Below are 18584 nucleotides of genomic sequence, written 5' to 3'. Positions count from 1 at the left end.
TTTATAATCTTGTCTAATGTTTTATTATTAAGAAAAAGGAACATTAAAAGAAAAAACAACAGTCAAAACACTCAATTTATCTAACCCATTCTTTGTTCTATTGCCTGAACCACTACTTTTCACTCCTCTGTAATAACATGTAATTTCTAGTTCATGCATTTTTCAGACATCAGCATTGATCCAGATAATTGAACATTGGGCTCCCCCACCCCACCATTTGCTAAACCTAAACTTTGAGAACGAATTAGTTTTCAGCAAGCCAATTCCACTGAGAGATGTGGATTCATTAACCACGATACAGGGCACACTATGGTGATGAAGCTGTGCATTCAGGCACATGGCATCATGCTGACAAGAACACTCTGTGGCTGTCCTGCTCTTGACATGGTCCCTACCCCTTCTAATCACAGGCTACACCATCCAACTCCAAGCCTCTTAGGAAGGGCTACAGTCACCTTTCAGCCTTGCTGCAGCTGAACTGGGATTTCACCTATTGGTGCTGCTCAGGAAAAGAAAAAACACTTAAAAAACAACAAAAACCCAAACTGAAAAATAAAAACAACAATACATTAAGGAACCAGATATATTGCTTTTAAACTGTTTGAAAAAACACAAAGATCCTTCCACTTCTTTTGACCTTCATTCACAACTACCGATTTCTGATTAGCGTAACTCATGATCCTACAACCAAATGCAACCCTTAGAAATCAATGCATTTTACTGTTTTTATAAACTTCAATTAATCTGATTTTCAGCTGTGAGAACTGCAGTTACTGATTCCATTTCCATGTGGTTTCATGATGCATTCCTGCATACTCCTTTGGGTCTTGAAGATGCAAGCAAAAATATAAAGCTGCTATGCTTATGGACAAATTTAGTTGATAAACCACTGCTGCTAAACTAAGGATAGCTTTAGGTAGCCATCAAACAGTGCAGCTGTACACTGCTTTAATATTTGGACATAAAATGCAAGAAACGTACCCTTAAAAGAAGTATAACTTATCTCTCTGAATTATTTAGCAGCTGTTTTATGAAAAGCCTAATGAAAAAGTTTGGTGTCTATAGTAATGATTGAGAGGTAGAATGTTTGCTTATCCTTTTAGTGTATTTTTCCCACTGTTCTTTGAGACTCAGGACCTTCAGCATCACCTCTTCAAAAGTGAACTATGTTACTCAAGTTACTTAAGAACACAGAACCACATCTGTGCTATTCAACCCCCTGATGGTGGTTGGTAAGGTTTTTAAGGGTGGATGAGTCAGAACACTATCTGTATTCAGTACAGAAAGACCAAAAAAATCAATCTATTTAGGGAAAGAAGTTAGAAATAACAGAAGAAACGGGTCCGCCTTTGGAATTTCCTACTTTACAGCAGCATTAGCTATGATGTATCACTGTTATGGAACAAAACATCTGAAGAGAAAAATACATTACATGCTTCAAAAACACTGAAAGCAGGAGTAGACTTAAAATGTCGTCATCTAGCATGTCTTTACTCAAAGTTACATGCTGCCCTTTTAAGTACTTCTTTCCCTTTTCCCTCCCATACATGAACTTTTCCATTACATCAGTGCCTTTGAAAATCTTTTTAGCTTTTGTTTTAGCTTTTAAATGTTAAGAAGCTTCATAATTTCAGAAAGGTCAGCTTATGTCAAAACACTTTCACGAAAAGGCACCAGATTATTTGAATAAAAAATGAACACAGAGCATCTATGTCACAGTCTTCTCTCAAATAGGAAGCTACATACTACATACAACAGGAAATTCACACTGGCAACAGTAACATGCTTAATCAAATAGGAAATAATGACATGAGAAAGGACTGATATCAGAGCAGTAGGACTCAAAGTATACATTTCTACAATTCTAGTTTACAAATAAGTAGAAATTGACAATTTCTGTTTTTCTAATTTTGTGGAGATAGCCTCACCGGAGAAGAAATACTGTTCCAAGGTCACATCTGATGGAGGTTGTGCACTCCAGACACAACCCCATAATTGATGTATTACATTCACTACCTGATCCTTCCGGTGCAGAAGTGACATCCAGCCATTCCACGGTGTAACATCACACAAGGTACCCTAACTCGATACCTGAGTGTCTTCCCCAGGCACATCCCATCTGTATTGCTGCTCACAGGTTGGCCATGTATGTAAGTACACTGAAAAGAGTCCACAGGCCCAGGGTAGAAAGCACATTTCCACACCAGCTCTTTTAAGGTTACTGTGCTCCACACACCCCATGATTGGTCGATACTTATCATTGTTTGCTCAAACCTGATTATTTTAAACAAATAGCAAACCAAATAAGCTGATACACCACTTCATTTTACCTCCTTTGGTCATCCTCGTCTCTTATTTATATTATTATTTGCACCTGCTATTATGACACTGCATTTTAGGATTAATGTGCTTGCTTTTGCTTTGTTGGTACTCTAAGAGCTACACATAGACTCAGGGTCACCTTCTAAGGTCATCTGTCTAAAAAATGCTTGAAGTGACTGTAATGTTAAAGCATGGCACCTGATGTTACTTACATCTCTGCTGACCAAGAGAGAGCCTGACTTTGGACAACCTAGAGGCTGTCCAATACTGCATAATCATCTCTTAATAAAAATCATGGCTCCACTGAAACCTAAAAAACTTCTAGACTTCAACTAGAATTCTATGCTCCCTTTTCTAATACAAAACTTTCCAATTTGTCCTGTGTCATATTATTGTCAAGGTCTTCTTGTAAACCTGTTTATAACTACAATTCATCATGAGAGGAAAAATGTCCCTCTTCATGCATGCCTATTTGATTTCTACATCAGTGACCCAATTCTAGGCTTCTAAAACTTACATGATGTGGAATTAGTTCGCACTGGATACGCTCGTTACTTGGTTGCTGTTTCTTACCTCTAACTCATTTAAATTCTTCCTCCACATCAGATTCTATTGCAGCACCTCCATGACCACTACTGACAGTCACCGATTTGATTTACAAATAGCTCTGATGGGATCAGATGTTGCCAAAGAGACAGTAAGGAAGCAGAAAGAAGCTAGGAATCAATATGAGAAAAATAACAAAAGGAAAAAGCAGAATGGGAAGAGCACAGAATATTGGTTTAAATAGTACTGACTAATAAGATGTATCTATCAGCACCTAATGGGTGCACACTGTTTAGTGATTAGTCATTGCTAGTCTTCACTTGTTTTCTTCAAACCATAAATTCTTCACAGTGAGAAGAACCCACAGTGAGAATCGATTCACCTTGAACTGCAAGGTCCTTTACTTTGTATACTGCTACATCCATGTTTCTTATTGTTGTAACAAAAGCTCCCCCTTTGTTAAAGACTTACCAACATCTTAAATACTAGCTCTGCTAGTTTATAATTTTCATCATAATTACAGACTCAATCATAAATATTCATGCAGCACCACACTGTAAAGGCACATTCCACTTTCTAGATCACAGATGCAGGCAGTTTTCTAAACCACTTACTGTGTGACCCCCTACACAGAGGCATAGAGAAAGAAGCTGATGTGTGTGCATTCACCAAAAAACAAAATCCTGAAATGGTTCAAGTAAGATGGAGCTTTTCTAATGAGGAGAATGCATAGTAGCAATTAAATCATATACTGCTGTTTCCAAATGCAATGTCTCACTTGGGGGATAGTTGCTGAACATGCTTGTTCAAATGCCTTTGCAGGATATATACAGAAACAACACTGGAATTTGGCTCCTAGTTACAGAGTGCTGGTTACTAATTTAACTATAAAGATACCAGACCTCAAATTCTTGATTTCATGCCCACTCAACTGTCCAAACACATGGCTCATCTCAGTGGGATTTAAATCCACATAATTATTAAAAGAAGGCTTAAGACCAAAATATCATCTTACTTTCTATAGGTGTAAAGTGAATCAGAATATTTGGATCAGTTGTCAGAATAATTTAATGCATTTCATTATTAGGAAATTCAGAAATTGTACGAATGCATAACAATACAGTTGGTAGTTTGAAAAATGCTATTTTAAATAGAAATGCTATCTGTCCTGAGGGCTTGAGGTTTTATTGACCTAGGTTTAACTACAGCAAATGAGTTGTGATTAATAACTCTCAGAACAATTCCTTTTGCACTGCAAATCTACAGCATTAACACACAGTCCCTATCAGAAAACCTCTCCCATTCCAGTTAGTTCCTTACATACGTCTCAGTGTTTTTATTGTCTCTACCTTCAGTTGATTATCTCAGAATCACTGGGATTGTTCAATAAAAGTTTAACCGTCTTGCGCTATTAATGTGCCGGTGCTCCATGTGGAGTGCTCGTTTCCTTCCTTTTATTGAACGCCAAACGGAGGGACACAATGGGTGTGTTGTGCTCTGTCTAGCACGGAACGTGCGATATCTTTAAAAAGGAGGTGTGAGCTGGCTTTAATACCACTACTCTTAACAGCACAAGTACCACAAACTAATCAACCACAGCACTGGGGCATGCAGTCCATTGAAAGCTGGTGAAAAAGCTGCTTTTTATTATGACCTACATACTGCACAGCAGCAGTTGGACAATTTAAATCTAACGCTGAGGCTGAACACAATGCAAGGAATCCACTAGTGATGAACTCCGTGATGTAAGGCAAACATGCTCACGAGTACTATAATATTCTATTTCACCCACGCTATCCTGATAATAAAAAACACAATGACAATCCAAACAGAAAAAAAAAAAATAATCCTTGCCTTTTAGCAGAATTATCTGCTAAAAAATTTATCATCTGTTGGAAGCATCCTTCTGAATCAGCAACCATATGGAACACAGCTCACATCGAAACGTTTAAGGACAACGCAGACAGATCAATGAATTCAGCAACCACTCTAAACCAGCCGACCTTCCAAGGCACAGACACCGAGAGAAGCTTGCTTCTTGCCCGAAGTTGTGCCCAGCTGTGCCACAGACCCGCACCAGCCCGTGCCCAGGTACCTCTCCCGCAGCAGCCGAGGCGCACGGCGGCTCCCTTTTGTGGCCGAGTCCAGCGGCAGCAGCTCTCCCTGAGGGAGCAGCCCGGGAGCCGCAGCGGAGCGGGGCCGGGCCGGGCCGGGCCGAGCCGCACACCTGCTCCGGGCAGCGCCCGGCGCCAGCCGCGCTCCGAGCGGCAGCGGCACTCCCTTCCCCGGGATCGCCGGCTGGGCTCCGAGCGGCGGCTAGCGAGCTGCCGAGACAGCAGTGCGGAGGAGCCCTGCCTTCACACGACAAACCCCCGCTCCGCCGCCTGACAGCAGATATGCAGCATTATCGCCCCGCATTCCACCTCCGCCGGGCAGCGGCGGCAGCGCCAGCCTGTCAAAATGGCAGCTCGCGAGCCCGCTCCGCCGCCGGGATTACTCACTAATATGCCCGTTTCTTCTGCGTCCCCCGACGGGATTTTTGTTTATTCCCCGGTACGGCACAGCATAATATGTCACATTGTTTTCCATAAGCAAAATGGCTGGTCCCCTCGGCACCGGCGCAGAGCGCTCATTGGGCTCCCCCGGCTTGCCGGAGCCATGGCAACAGCCAACAGCGGCCCGGCCCGGCCCGGCCCGGCCCGCCCGCCCCGGCACCGCGCCCGCGCTCCCCGAGCCCCCGCGGCCGGCGGCTGAGGGGCCGCGCCGGCAGCCAGCCGGGCCCGGGGCTGCAAGGCGCCGTGTGAACGAGGGAAGCGCCTCGGATGCGCCAAAATTGACAGGGAACTGTATAAGCGCTGAGGGTAAATAATCGTCCTTACTTAGGAAATAGCCGTTAGGGATAAACATGATACAATAGTCACCTGGTTTTCCAGCAGTAAGTCCCCACTCATTCACTAGCTCACTCACGAGCTAACCCCTGACATCACAATTCCTTGTGTGCATAAACACATTGGTTGATCTTAAAGGGTTAATGGTTGCTGCTTGTTAGATGATTTCCAAAGATTGTGCATTGCAATCACCATGTACACCAATTTTATTCTATTTAGAATAACATATTTTTTTTTTCATTTCAGTTAGGAGTAGGAAGAAAAGGAGACATTTGTGAGCAATTTAAAATTGCTCATAAAATTTTCTGCTCTTCAAGACCTGTCACAAACTCGTATCTCAACTGCCTAGAGAGTCAGGAATATAAGCTAGAGAGCACAAGCAGCATCCTTCAGCCTACAGTTCTCAAAAAGTCATTTAGAAGCATTAAATATATCTAAGCAAGCATACTGCATGTCATACACAGGAATTCGGAGCATTGGTCAGAACTTCCCAGTTGTTAGCAGGGATTAATTTAATACATATATGAAATAATGGCCTTTCCTTGTTCAGTTGTGCTTTTCTAGGGCTACAGCAGAATTTTCACTTCTGAATAACAACTTGTAGACAAAGCTCTGCTGCTCCAAGTGAATTTGCTGCTCTCAGGATTCAAGGGCAGCAGTGTCACAGTGGAGACCTGGGCAGAGAACTAAGGTCCACTTGGGTGGATTTTACGCATTTCCTGCCTCAGGATCTTTAGCCTCTTTTCCTTGTCTAAGTTTCTCTGAAAGTCAGTACTGAGCAATGTCAAAGTGAGGTGGGAGGGGCTCACAAGGAAACAAGTAAATTCTGTTTAGATTTCTGAGGTGTTTGAGCTGAAACATTCCAGTATATTTAAACAGGTGTTTCAACACCTGAAATGAAATGAAATGAAAGCTAATTTAGTCTTGTTTATTTGTCTCTTAGCCTTCTTTAAAAAGATGGGTGGATGTCTGTCAAACTGCAGCTGGGGCTAAGGGTCTGTTCTAGCATCCGGTGAAAGTACTCCCTGCTCCTCTGACTCGAACACCTATTTTAGGTGCCAGGACTACTGTTCAACAGTACTTTTTGATCAAAAAGGGATGGTCTGCTGATTTGGCAACCCAATCCTGAAGCTTTTGCCTGGAAAACATTAAACTACTGAAGTAATTATTTACATACTAAGTATTAAAACAAAACCAGCCTGCATTACAAGAACACTATTTCACCATGATTGGTTTACTTTTTTTTTGTTAATGAGCAACATGAGACAGACTGCACATCCAGCCTCTTTCTTTTTAATGCATTGATACAGTCACTGACTTTAAAAAAAAATTAAAAATGCTCTTCAGTAAGGGAAGACACAAACAGGTTTTCTATCTCTTTATTGTACTAAGTGTGGTTACTATCACAATACTCTTCACAGACAGGCTAAAATAGCTTTTGGAAACATAGAGGCCATGAGTTTTTAAACCATATGTTACAGCTTGGAAAGATTTCAGGATGTTTGTCTATACCCAGCACCTGAAAGCACAGTGGAAGTATATCCATTAAAATGTTTTTGATTTTTTTTAAAAATAATAACCTGTTTAAAGATTTCAAGTTCATAATTCAATATTTAGGGATTTAGAACTCAGTCTGTAATGCAGGCACACTCTTATCCAGAAAAGGCCGATGGGGTTTTTCCTGCGGTATCTTATAGGACTTAACAATATACATGTACATGCAACCTTTCCTTCTCTGCAGTTTCATAAGTGATTAGGCAGAAATTAGAAGAGGCTTAACCCAAGTGCAGATTATGGCTCCAATTCAGCAAACAATTAAAGCACAAACTGTGAGAAGCTAACTTAAGTTTATCTAAAAGGTCCTCACAAGGCCTAGAAACAGTTTCTGATGCATGCAGCATCATAACATTTCTTCTGGCAAAACTCACTAAAATCATAATGTCAAAGAATGTGAACTGGACCCGTGGTGAAGCTGTGAGACTGAATAACCTCTGGTAGTCCTCTGAGGCTCAGTTACACTGATACCAGTGTGTTTCTAGGAAAGCTCCAGAACATTCCAGGCAGCTGAAATAGTGACTTCTAGTATACTTCCCTTACATAAAAATTTAAGTGTAAGGCATAGAAGTCATACTGACCCTACAATGAGTATTTAAGTGCTTAAAGATAACCACTTGCCTGCTGTATTAGAACAGAGCTGAAAATAGAACACATCATTTGGTATCTTTGCTCAAATCCTACTCCCACGTTAATTCAAATGAGCTTCCTGATCTCACTTGTAGTACCTGGAGAACAGTTGCTCATACCAGAGCAATAAGAGCTGGAAGAAAACCAGTATTCACCAATTCTTCAGCAGAACACTGCTAACAGTCTTCAGTTTGGGGACAGAAATAACATTCTTCTCAGCCTTATCTATAGATACTTGTGTTAGCATATCATTTACCACTGTAGTTTACCCTGTCCTGCTATTTTCCTTCACAAACTGGTTTCCAGCTTCTCCATACAATATAAAACATATCTCCATTAAAGCAACATTTAACTCTTAAATCGGTTTATGAATAACTAATTTGCATTCTAACACTGTTTTAAAAGCATGAACTGTAACAAATATTAAAAGGCATTGTCACTCTTGGACGGAAATATCAAAAGAGCAGATCCTAACTTAAGAAGTAATTACTGTATTAAAATCATAATTTTATTTATTGCATGCCATTGAAATTATTCCTACATATATTAACTAGCCCAGTGGAAAACACCTAGTGTTCAGCCATCCTGAATGTCATTAACTATAGCCGATCTTTCTGTCCCTCATTCAATTTCTGTAATCACTTGATGATAAATCAAAATGAAAAAGACTTATGAAAGCAAATTGCACTATTATAATCATAAAGAAATCATCATCTATCAAATGTCCCAAATTTTAAAAGACTGGGTTTTTGGTTTTTTTTAATATTGTTTGGTCAACTTGCTTGACTGCAAAGCAGTAGATACACACAATGAATACCTGTATGTGAGCATGCTGAAGTACAGAGCAGTTATTATTGTTTTTCCAAGGTTCCAGCTGATAACAAGCCTATGAAAAAAACCACTGATATCCAATTTCCAAGACATTACTATAACTAAATGCCTGAGACACAAACTGTAGATGAGTAAACTGGAATTCAAAGAGTTAATTTTATCTAAGGTCAAACTTGTTTGTGGCTCCTCCAGCTACTCAACACTGAGTGCAACTCTAATTATTGGCTTTGTATTTTCAGGTTCTCACCAATAACAACTGATGAATTTTCTGTACTGTGGATTCAGTCAGATGATTGGCAAAGATGCTGACAGAGAATTCTATCTAGACTGAATGAAGCAATGAGTGGATTTAAGTATTTAAGGTATGTCATGCATTTAAATAAAAAAGTCACAAGAGCATTGCAGAAACATCTTCTAGATTGTATTGGGGAAATTCTTATCACAGGAAATATATTCTTTTATTCACAGTTGCCCTTTGAGACGCATTCCTCATCGCATGAGTACAGCCATAAAACAGGAGAGAAGAGAGAAGTAACTCTGATTTTTGTAAAAACAAATATTTAAAAATTTTAAAAGGAAACCCTGAAGCCCTTTTGTAATTAATGAGATGAAAGAGTCTTAACCTAATAAGACTAGATCCCTCATGTTTTATACCAGGGTTAAAATTGCTACAGAATTCCTGGAACAATTTCCACACTATTTCCTATCCTACATTTAATGTTTTGCTTTCTGATATAATTTAGTAAAAAGGCAACAGTGAAGGTATAACTGTCTCAAATACAAAATATTACAGAAATTAAATTAAGATGCTTTTTTAGCTGTTTGGACATGCAGTTTTGGATTATTTTCTGCTGCATTTTAAGTAAGATAAAAAAGAATATAAAATAGACTAATTATTTTTCTTTTCTGTTTGCTTGGCTATGAAATTTGATTATTTAATGCATTATATAAGTTAAAAAGTTATACATACATACATACATATGTATATACTATAACACAGATATATATAACTATGTTTTCACTAATCCCAGGAAAAAAATCTCAAATTTTATGGTGTATTAAGCAGATTTTAAATCAGAAGAACTATAGTATGGATAAATATTCCACTTTCAGATCTTTAAGATTTTATTTAAGAGAAGAAATATGAACTTGAGTTTAAAAATACTTAATGTTCAGGGTTCTCCCAAAAATGAATGCTTAAACATGCAGTTTTAAGAGAAAATAGCAAACCTTCAAGACAAAACTAACACACAGAAAGGAAGTGTCTTAAAGTTATACTCAGAATTTTGGAAATAGCACCAAGAGGTCAACTGTGATCTAAAGCAAAACAAAAATTGAGACACTGCTACTGAAATGCACTGGGCTTTCAGAGAATGCCAAGGATATTGTCAAGACAATTAATAGTTTATCTGGTCAATTTGTACTTGAAAGTTTTCCAGTCCTGATTGTGCCATGTACTGACAGTTCCATTAAATAACCACATTAATTCACAGCCTTAAGAAAGAGCTCAGATTAAGTTCTGAAGAACACCCCAGGCCACCTAGTTTCCAGAAACCAAAAAAAAAAAAAAAAAGCAAGTTTTGCCTCTGTTGCTGTGAACATCAAATGCTAGTCTCAGCATAGAGGCCTGAATTTCTGACAGTGCTAGAAATTTTTCGCTTCCCACTGTATTAGAAAACCAAACTTGGCAGCATACATGAAGTCTTATTGCATATTTTACACTTCTGTAGAAAAGTATAAATTTGAGATTGATAGCTACATAATGAAAAGGAACTGTTTTCCCATCTTTTCTCCAAGAGTAGGGCAAACAGAATTCTTAAGTGAAAATTTTATTTACTTCTCAATAAAAGGTTCCTCACATATTGCAATTTATAGAGGAAGCATAATGAACAAATATCCAAGACAAAGGTTATTCCCCTGGCTTAGACACCAACTGCCAGCTCCTCTACGCTAAAAATTTGTGAGTATTTCTCAAACCTCACTTTTAGATATTTAGGAAGATAAGCTGTCAGTCTCCAAACCTCCTCTTTCCTCCATTTTTGATGCATAAATCTGAAACTTTTACCTACTCCTCTATTGTTATCCTTCATCCCCTTCTCCTTACCTAAAACCTAAAGCCAAATCCCTGGGCTATTGCCACTGTCCTGCTGAATTGCACCTTCTCCATTGCCATCACTTCCTTAAATCACTGCTTCAGCTTTTTAACTCCTTGAGAGCAGCTGCCAGAAAGCCTCAGGTCTTTGTATTTCCAATTTGTTGTCCATTTCAAAAGCTTGCTTCACACCACTTCACGGACTGTTTTTTCATAGTCTAGTAATTAGGATATGCATTCCTCTTCTCCATTTTGACAAGCAAACAATCTAATCACTACATTTATGCAGTATCAGTTGTGAGAAACTGTAAAAAAAATGGCAGGAAGAAGAGTTGGTGAATGGAAAAATGGGGCAAGAATATTGATTTTCACATGCTACCCACAATTCTTGCAAATGTTTTGCAAGAGCGTTTTACAACTTACCTAGACCTCCTTATGAATCCTACCTCAGGCCTGCTTAGCACAAAGACCTAAACCAACAAGAATCACTTCAAACTGTTCTATTTCTGTACAATTTGAACTATCTAGAGATAGCTGAGTCATTGCTAATAATTAGGGTGGGGAGTTGTTTTTATTTCTTTAAAAAAAAGAGATTTGTATGTCCGTATCTATATTATTTTTTTCCTTTTAGCCTCAATCTCTTTCAGCCACCTGCATTTTGTTGTATTTTTCTATCTCTTGCACAACTACCCAACAAACAATAAGTATGCTTCTTAATATACTTCTGACCACAATGATCTTGTTCAACCTGACATAGGAAAAACAAAGAAGAAATTAAGTAACAAAATGAACCCCGAATGATCCCTTTCCAACTCCCACACCCATTACTTTCGACATCGCACAATGCTGAGAATCAGCTTACTAAAAATAGAGAGCACTTCCCTAGACATGACCATACTTGTGGCTCTCATCTCAAAAGAGTTGTTCTTGCCTGATTAGATTGGCTTATTAAGTGATAGAGAGCATGTTGGGCTAGTCCAATCTGACTCTTCTCAGAGCTAACCAGAGAACATTTAAAGATCTGCCCTTCATTACAGTGAGACTCCACACACCCTGAACGCAGCATTTTCTTACCTTCACAGTCCCCCTGGAAAAATCACTATTTAAAATCTAAGCTCAAACATATCAGAAAGAAATACCAGTAGCTATGGTATTTCAGATAGCAATAAGATTTGGAAAGAGCAGATGAATGGGAACACCAGCAGCAAATAAGTACAATAAAGGTAGCAAACCACCATCTTTTTCCAAGTTCTTTGAAGAGAGGAAATTTTAAATAAACTTGGAAAGGGGACTTAAATTTTATCAATTCTGAGAACTTGGCAGCATCTCTCTATGCCAGATGAGGTCACAAATCAATCTCAAACACTTCTGACAAAGTATAAATACCATAGCAGGGTATGTCTAAGTCACACTAACATGTCTGGCTGGCATAACTACAATAGCAGAGTTGATAAGGTAGCAACCGGCTTATCCACAGCATTCTTTTCATGAAGAGGTCATTTCTTCTTTTGTGCTAGGAAGTGAAACAATGCCAAAGCATTCCAGAATTGCTTAAACAAATAGCAGCATCTACCTCCACTTAGAGGTCAACAGTTTGTACTTTTTTGGTAGCTTATTTATTTTCTCTAGAGTATAACATAACACATTAGGAACTTTAGCAGACCACCTGCCAGATATACCCTTTATTCTAGGAAGTGAATCAGCTTTTTTGTCACAGTACTTCTGGATTACAATTGCCTTCTCATTTGGTTTCTGGTTTGGCGTCTTAAAATTAATTTAACATTCACTTCCTCCTTTTAGCCTGAAGTGACTTTCAACTCTCCTAAGTTTTGGTCTTGAACAATGTTCAAGCAACAGGTATAAAATTACAAAACATGACTATATGAAAATGTCTCCTGCCAGTTTTCCATCAGGTACCTCACTTACATTAAGAGTTTATCATAGAAACCTCATCTGGACTTTGCACTAGAAAGGGGAAAGGTGAAATATTTAAGTGGGAATGTGATCCTTTTCCTCTATGCAGTGCTGGTGAGGCCACCCCTGCAGAGCTGCAGTATTTTGTGTCTGATTCTGGGCTTCCCTGTAGCCAGTGACACACTGAAGACTCCAGCAAAGGGACACACAGTGGACGAAGAGAGCCATCCCTCCCAGTAGGAACAGCCAAGAGACCTGGGACTGTTTAGCCCAGTGAAAGCTGGGAGAGGATTGGTGGAGGGCAGGGGCCAGCATCTCTACCTGCACACACCAAAGGAGGCTGTGTACACTGACTGCAGGCTGCATGCAGTGGTATCCAGGATTAGAGACAATGGGCACAAGCTGAAATAAAAGGAAAAGTCTGTCCAATATCAGAAAACACTTGTTTAATGTGAGGGTGACTGAGCATTGCCACAAGCTGGCCGGTGGGTGTTGTGATCTCTGTTACAGAAGATATTCAAAATCCTTCTAGATATCAGCCTGGACAATTGACTCTAGAAGGTCTTGCTAAAGCAGGTGGGTTGGGCCAGGCAATCTCCAGAGGTCCCTTCCAACCTCAGCCATTCTGTGATACAAGAAAAAACAGTTGTCCAAGTTTTCATTTTTCAATTACTATAGATATTTATTACTTTCTGGCACAAAAATTTAGATATTTGATTTTCTGCAAATAGAATCAGACTCAGATCAGCAGAAACACAAAAAGTAGTATCAGAATCTCTGATATAAGAATGGTTGGATACGACAGATTCCTAGCATTTAACTTTAAGGAAGCAGCAGTGGAGAGTTTGCTCAGCATCCCTTTCTGAAATAAAGTACAGATTTAGTGTGGGAGGAAAAGAACCACTGTATATAAACAAGAGGAAAGAAAACAAGAGACTCAAATGTATTCAAGATTTAGAAGCTCACAACACTGATTTTGTTTCCATAGCAACCAATATACTTGAAAGCAGGGGAAAAACAGGGTGAGGATTTTAAAGGACAGCACCACATAGAGATTAAAAGCAGATACTGCCCACCCACTGATAATCTGACGTTTGGGTTGATGAAATCACGCAGTTTATAACAAGAAGTATCACTTGTTAAGGGAGTAAAGATCCAATGAAACCACCCCACTAACAAAATTAGAGTGAAAGAATAAAAACAGCACAGTGAAACACTCCTGGTACTTGACAGCCTACCTTCCAACTCTTTAGCAGCTAAAAACAAGATGAACAGTACACTACCAGTTAATAAAGTTGTGCCTTGGGCACTCACCACTCACTGTCAAAGGTGGTGTCCAATGTTATTTCCCTCTGTAGTCACAATAAATGATCTATGTGACTCCAAGGAAATACAGGACAAAGTAGATAAGAAGAAGCATACATTGCACTAAGTTGAATCAGATGACTCAATTGGCTTGCGATGCTTATGTTTTTATAGCTTCTTGCCCATGCAGTTGATGGCATTGGTATAATTACCCTTTCCATAAAAAAAATACAAGCTAAGAAGAGAATTTATACTTTTTGAGCTTAGGGAAGACAATGCCAGTTCTAGAAATACTATGTAGTAGTGGGAAAATGCTTGGTAATAAAGGTAATAAATTATAATTCTTCTGGATCAAGGCCTTAACTGGTCTTTTTCACAGCAAATACTAAAAAAATGCATAAGACTCCTGAAAGAGTAAATCCCTGTATACAATTCTTCCATTTATCACCATTTCTGAGAAATAAAATAGCATAAGCTTGTAAGGTAAGTGCTATCTATGCTCCATAAATGGCTTTTGCACCAATGGCAGAAAAGCCTTATGAACAGTATGTTTCTATTAGTATAGAAAGGCTACATCTGATACATAGCACAACTTCAAAATTTTCCACCATATAAAAGTTACTTGGGAGGCAGAATGCAGTTTCAAGCTAATTAGCCACATTGCATAGCTGTATGCAGTTTCATCGTCACACGTGTCCAGGGACACAAACCAAAGGAATTCCAAATCACAAGTGCCAGACTCCTACCCTTTGTAAGTGACTGTTCAGGAGTAGGATCGCAAAGACATTCTTGCTTATCGTAAAAAGGGAACGTCATGGAAAGATCAGCCTGAGGTTTCAGACGGGTGCTAACAGCACACTTGGGATCTTCAGAGGTACGCAGTTAACATCTATGAAATGAATCAGTTCAGCATACTATTTTCAAATACTTGGTTTGGTGTAATAATAATTTTCAAGTGTTCTGCCAATAATCAACAGGTAAAGTCAACATCTACCCAAGACCACTTCAGTTGATTTGTTCCTCATCTGGAATTTCTTTCAAGTACCTTATCTTTGTAGAGATCACTATCCTAACATCCATACAAGAGGTAGAATACATAACCAAACAAAACCTACAGTAGTTAGTTTCCCAGACTGATCTATTTCAATATTCAAATTTTGCAGAAAGTTCTGGCACTGGATGGCTAAAATTTACTTTTGTTATTAGAACAAAATAAGGAAAAAGCTTGTTGGTTTTTTTTGCCACCACAGTGGTAAAAAGGATGTAGGTGGGGACAATAATTGACACTAATTATTTGTAGGAAAGGTCAGGGTTACCTTTTACCAAGACTGTGAGGCAGCTGATTATCTGTCACATCTCTGGAACACAGTCACGAATTTGTCAGTGACTAAAGGACAAACAGGCCTTGGCCAGCAATCAAACTTGGCAACGTTCAACAACACAGCACAGCAGATGTCTTTTTAAAATAGGTAAATTGTAAGGCACTAGATAGTGTAACGCTAGATATCGGTAATGCTAAAAAAACGCCGATAAAAGCTACTGTTTAAGCACTTAATAGGTGACTTGGCAGTATGAGCTCCTCAGCATTTGAAGAGCTAAAAAGAACAACTATATCACAAAATTCCAACTCAGTTTTGAACTCCCTCAGAAAGTCTTCAGTTTCTACAGGACATGTAATTTAATTTATTTGATACATTAACACCATTTTGAACAAAAACTGCACATAAAAGTTGTGAGACAGATATGTCAAGATATCTGGAAAATAAAGACTAGATTGAGTAGTTTAAAAATATATATTACCTCAAAAATTAGGGAATTTTGTCTCAGAGTCTCAGGAAATACCCCTTTAGAATTTGAAAATTATCATACCATATTATAATTATTATTGTTGCTGAAAAATCCAACCAGAGATCTGATACGTATTGCTCGATAACCAATTTTTTACTGGGATACTCACTACTCCAAGAAAAAGTTGTTTGTTATTTAGTATGTCCCTGGAGAAGTTTACTGTGCATTAAGTGAAATGAAAATTCCACCACTGAGATCCTCTTACTGCTTTTCAGAAAGTGGAGTTTACAGGGATGAGGCAGTTCATTCCCAAGTAGCATTGCCTCAAATTTTAATCTCAGAGCTGTAAGAATGGAAGAAATCCATATGCCCATGTACTCCTGCTTAGCAAGTTAGCTTTTACAAACAAAATCCCTAAATGTAATAAATTCAGTGAGACTTCACTGTGTGCAATTTTGGATATATACAATAGCAAAAACCCCTTGCTTTGCAGTGATTACCAGTCTGTAATTAAAGTTATTCATAAATTTATTTATTTATTTATTTTTTTAATATAAAGAGTTTATTTACAGCTATGTTATGCAGTTCTGCAGCAGCCAGTTTAAATGCCATCAGCTGTGGCTTTTGCCTACATGTACATACATTCAGTAGTCAAACAATGCTGAGAGACTGCAGTGCAGAGTCCTGACACCACCACTCTTCCTGATGCTGAGGAATGCTATATCCAGAGGATTATAGCACCCATCTGGGCATTTCCAGTTCTTTGAAGTTCTTTGAGTAGTACTACAAATTTCATGCCAAAGCAGCAGTTCTGGGGAAAATTTCTGATTTCCTCAGATGTTTCAGGGTGACATTTCTAAGAATGAATTTTGACAGGGAAAGAAATTGATCACTTGGGCTCTCCAGATAACGGTAGTTTTGATTAGTAAGAATTTAGACTAGCAAAACAGGGAGAAAAATAGTTATGCAGTTGTCATGCTATGCTGGTGCATAACAGTTGTCAGCTTTCTTTCCTTTCTTGACCTAGTACACTGCAGAATTGTGCTGTTCAAGCTTCAGAAACCACACTGAATCCTGGCTCCTGGTTTTGCAGAAGTTAGTATGCAGTAGTTTGCAACATGATACTCCCCAAGGGAAACACCAAAACTTTTCTTAGTTCTCCTCAGCAGAGACACAAGGTTATTTGTGAATCAATCCAAACCATTCTGAAGCACAAGTGTTAATAACTGCAACAAGCAAACTGAAAAGAAACCTACCCTGTTTTAAATTTAAAACTGACCACCTTCAGCTGACAGCACTTTGCTTCGTGTAAGCCACAGGACTCTCATGCTTATCGGGTAGAGTAACTACTTTTAATTCCAGTGCAACAACACTAAAGCTTAAAAGCAGAAAGGTTAACAAATCTTTCTGACTGACTACAGGGCAGTGGCCCAGCATGACACCACTGTTTTGTGACAGGCCTATAAATTTACCCATAACTCATTTCAAATGTCATGTTTTCATCTGGTTTATACTGAATGTATCTGAACAAGAAGAATGTTATTACGTTGTTCAAAGGGTGACAAAACCAGACAGGAAATATGAAAATCCTAGTATCCTTTCTGAATAGCTAATCTTTTATTTAGGGATAGCAAGATGTCTCAGTGCCAAAGATTAACAGAAAAACCTGACTTAGAATTGAGAGACGACGATCAGGATGAGGGTGCAAGGTTTCTATAGCTTTTCTGGAACTCTAAAGCCATGCAATTCACCAGTCAGGCTAATCCTAGTAATACGCAATTTACCAAACTAAAATTTACCAAAATAAAGGTTTCAATAGATGCAAAAATGTATGTGTCTACAACATACTTATAGCTATCCAGTGTCTCAAACTCAATTTTAACATTCATTCAAACTTTTTTTGGGTTTAGCTAGCTAATATTAAAACATCTTAACTTCTCTAGAGTTAAAGATTTTCAATGACTTCAAAATGCCTGAAGCTGAAGAAAATCTAAACAATGTTAGAATAATGAGGAAGCTCTTCAAAGACAAAAAAAAAAATAGGTACGTAATCAAGCATAGACAAGCAACTTGCCCTGAATCATCTAAGGAGCCAATGGCTGCAACATCAAGAAATTTCACCTTCCTGCTTTTTCCAGCATTTTCCTCTCCAGCTTCCCAGACATATCCTATGATCTGACATCACACCAGTGCCAACCTCAGGTTCCTCCATCAGTCCACATGGTGAGATACCTGATTTTCACTGTCACTGTCTTTAGTCCTGGTCAAGGCCTTAATCGATTGGCCCAGTTGCTTTCCTCTAAACCATCACTGCTTCCAGTGGCAGCTTTTTGAATTTTAACTTCCTGCTTGAAATCAGTATATAAACAGTCAATAAACTTGACTTCATATTCAACTTGACTAAAGCAAATAGTCAGGAACACACAGGAGAAATCTTACTGCATTTTGGTGTGAAAAGGAATTCCAAATAAGTTCTCTCTTTTTAATGAGTTACCAGAAAACTTAATGACTTGTCACTTTCTCTTTCTCTAGTGGCATATATTTTAAACAGTGAAACTCTGAATACACTATTACGTTTACAAATACCAACTGGTTTTTTTTTTTCATTGGCCAAGGTCAAAACTGAGGAAATGTTCAAACTTCTAAGTGAAACAAGAGCCCAGAGTTTTGAAAATGTGTGAGGAGACAGAACTGGTATTTCTAGTGTACCAGTC

The 18584-nt window shown here is 38.6% G+C and overlaps 2 protein-coding genes across 25 annotated transcripts in view; one reads left to right on the top strand and one right to left on the bottom strand.

Annotated features, from left to right (window-relative positions):
• Positions 1–18584, bottom strand: part of SORBS2 (sorbin and SH3 domain containing 2) — a 183735-nt gene that overhangs the window by 139159 nt on the left and 25992 nt on the right. For 9 of the 20 annotated variants that reach the window (XM_086889021.1, XM_086889024.1, XM_086889032.1 and 6 more), the window contains exon 1: positions 5370–5599. The exons of 4 other annotated variants lie outside the window; for them this stretch is intronic. The gene's annotated coding sequence lies outside the window, so the exon portion shown is untranslated. Of the gene's footprint in view, positions 1–4963; positions 5349–5369; positions 5600–5747; positions 5868–18584 lie in introns of those variants that run through there. 7 more of the 20 variants (XM_086889034.1, XM_086889038.1, XM_086889029.1 and 4 more) reach the window with 5 other exon arrangements.
• TLR3 (toll like receptor 3) overlaps positions 5585–18584 on the top strand; it is a 94911-nt gene continuing 81911 nt past the window's right edge. The window contains exons 1-3 of one of the 5 annotated variants that reach the window (XR_015286828.1): positions 5591–5729; positions 9011–9133; positions 12887–17698. The gene's annotated coding sequence lies outside the window, so the exon portion shown is untranslated. Of the gene's footprint in view, positions 5730–9010; positions 9134–9239; positions 9352–10646; positions 10732–12886; positions 17699–18584 lie in introns of those variants that run through there. The other 4 variants (XR_015286826.1, XM_086889042.1, XR_015286827.1 and 1 more) reach the window with 4 other exon arrangements.

Source organism: Cyanistes caeruleus, chromosome 5, assembly GCF_971803275.1.
Source record: "Cyanistes caeruleus chromosome 5, bCyaCae1.hap1.1, whole genome shotgun sequence".
Lineage (NCBI taxonomy): Eukaryota > Metazoa > Chordata > Aves > Passeriformes > Paridae > Cyanistes > Cyanistes caeruleus.
Note: the sequence above shows the minus strand (reverse complement) of the source record. Positions and strands in the feature narration are given on the sequence as shown.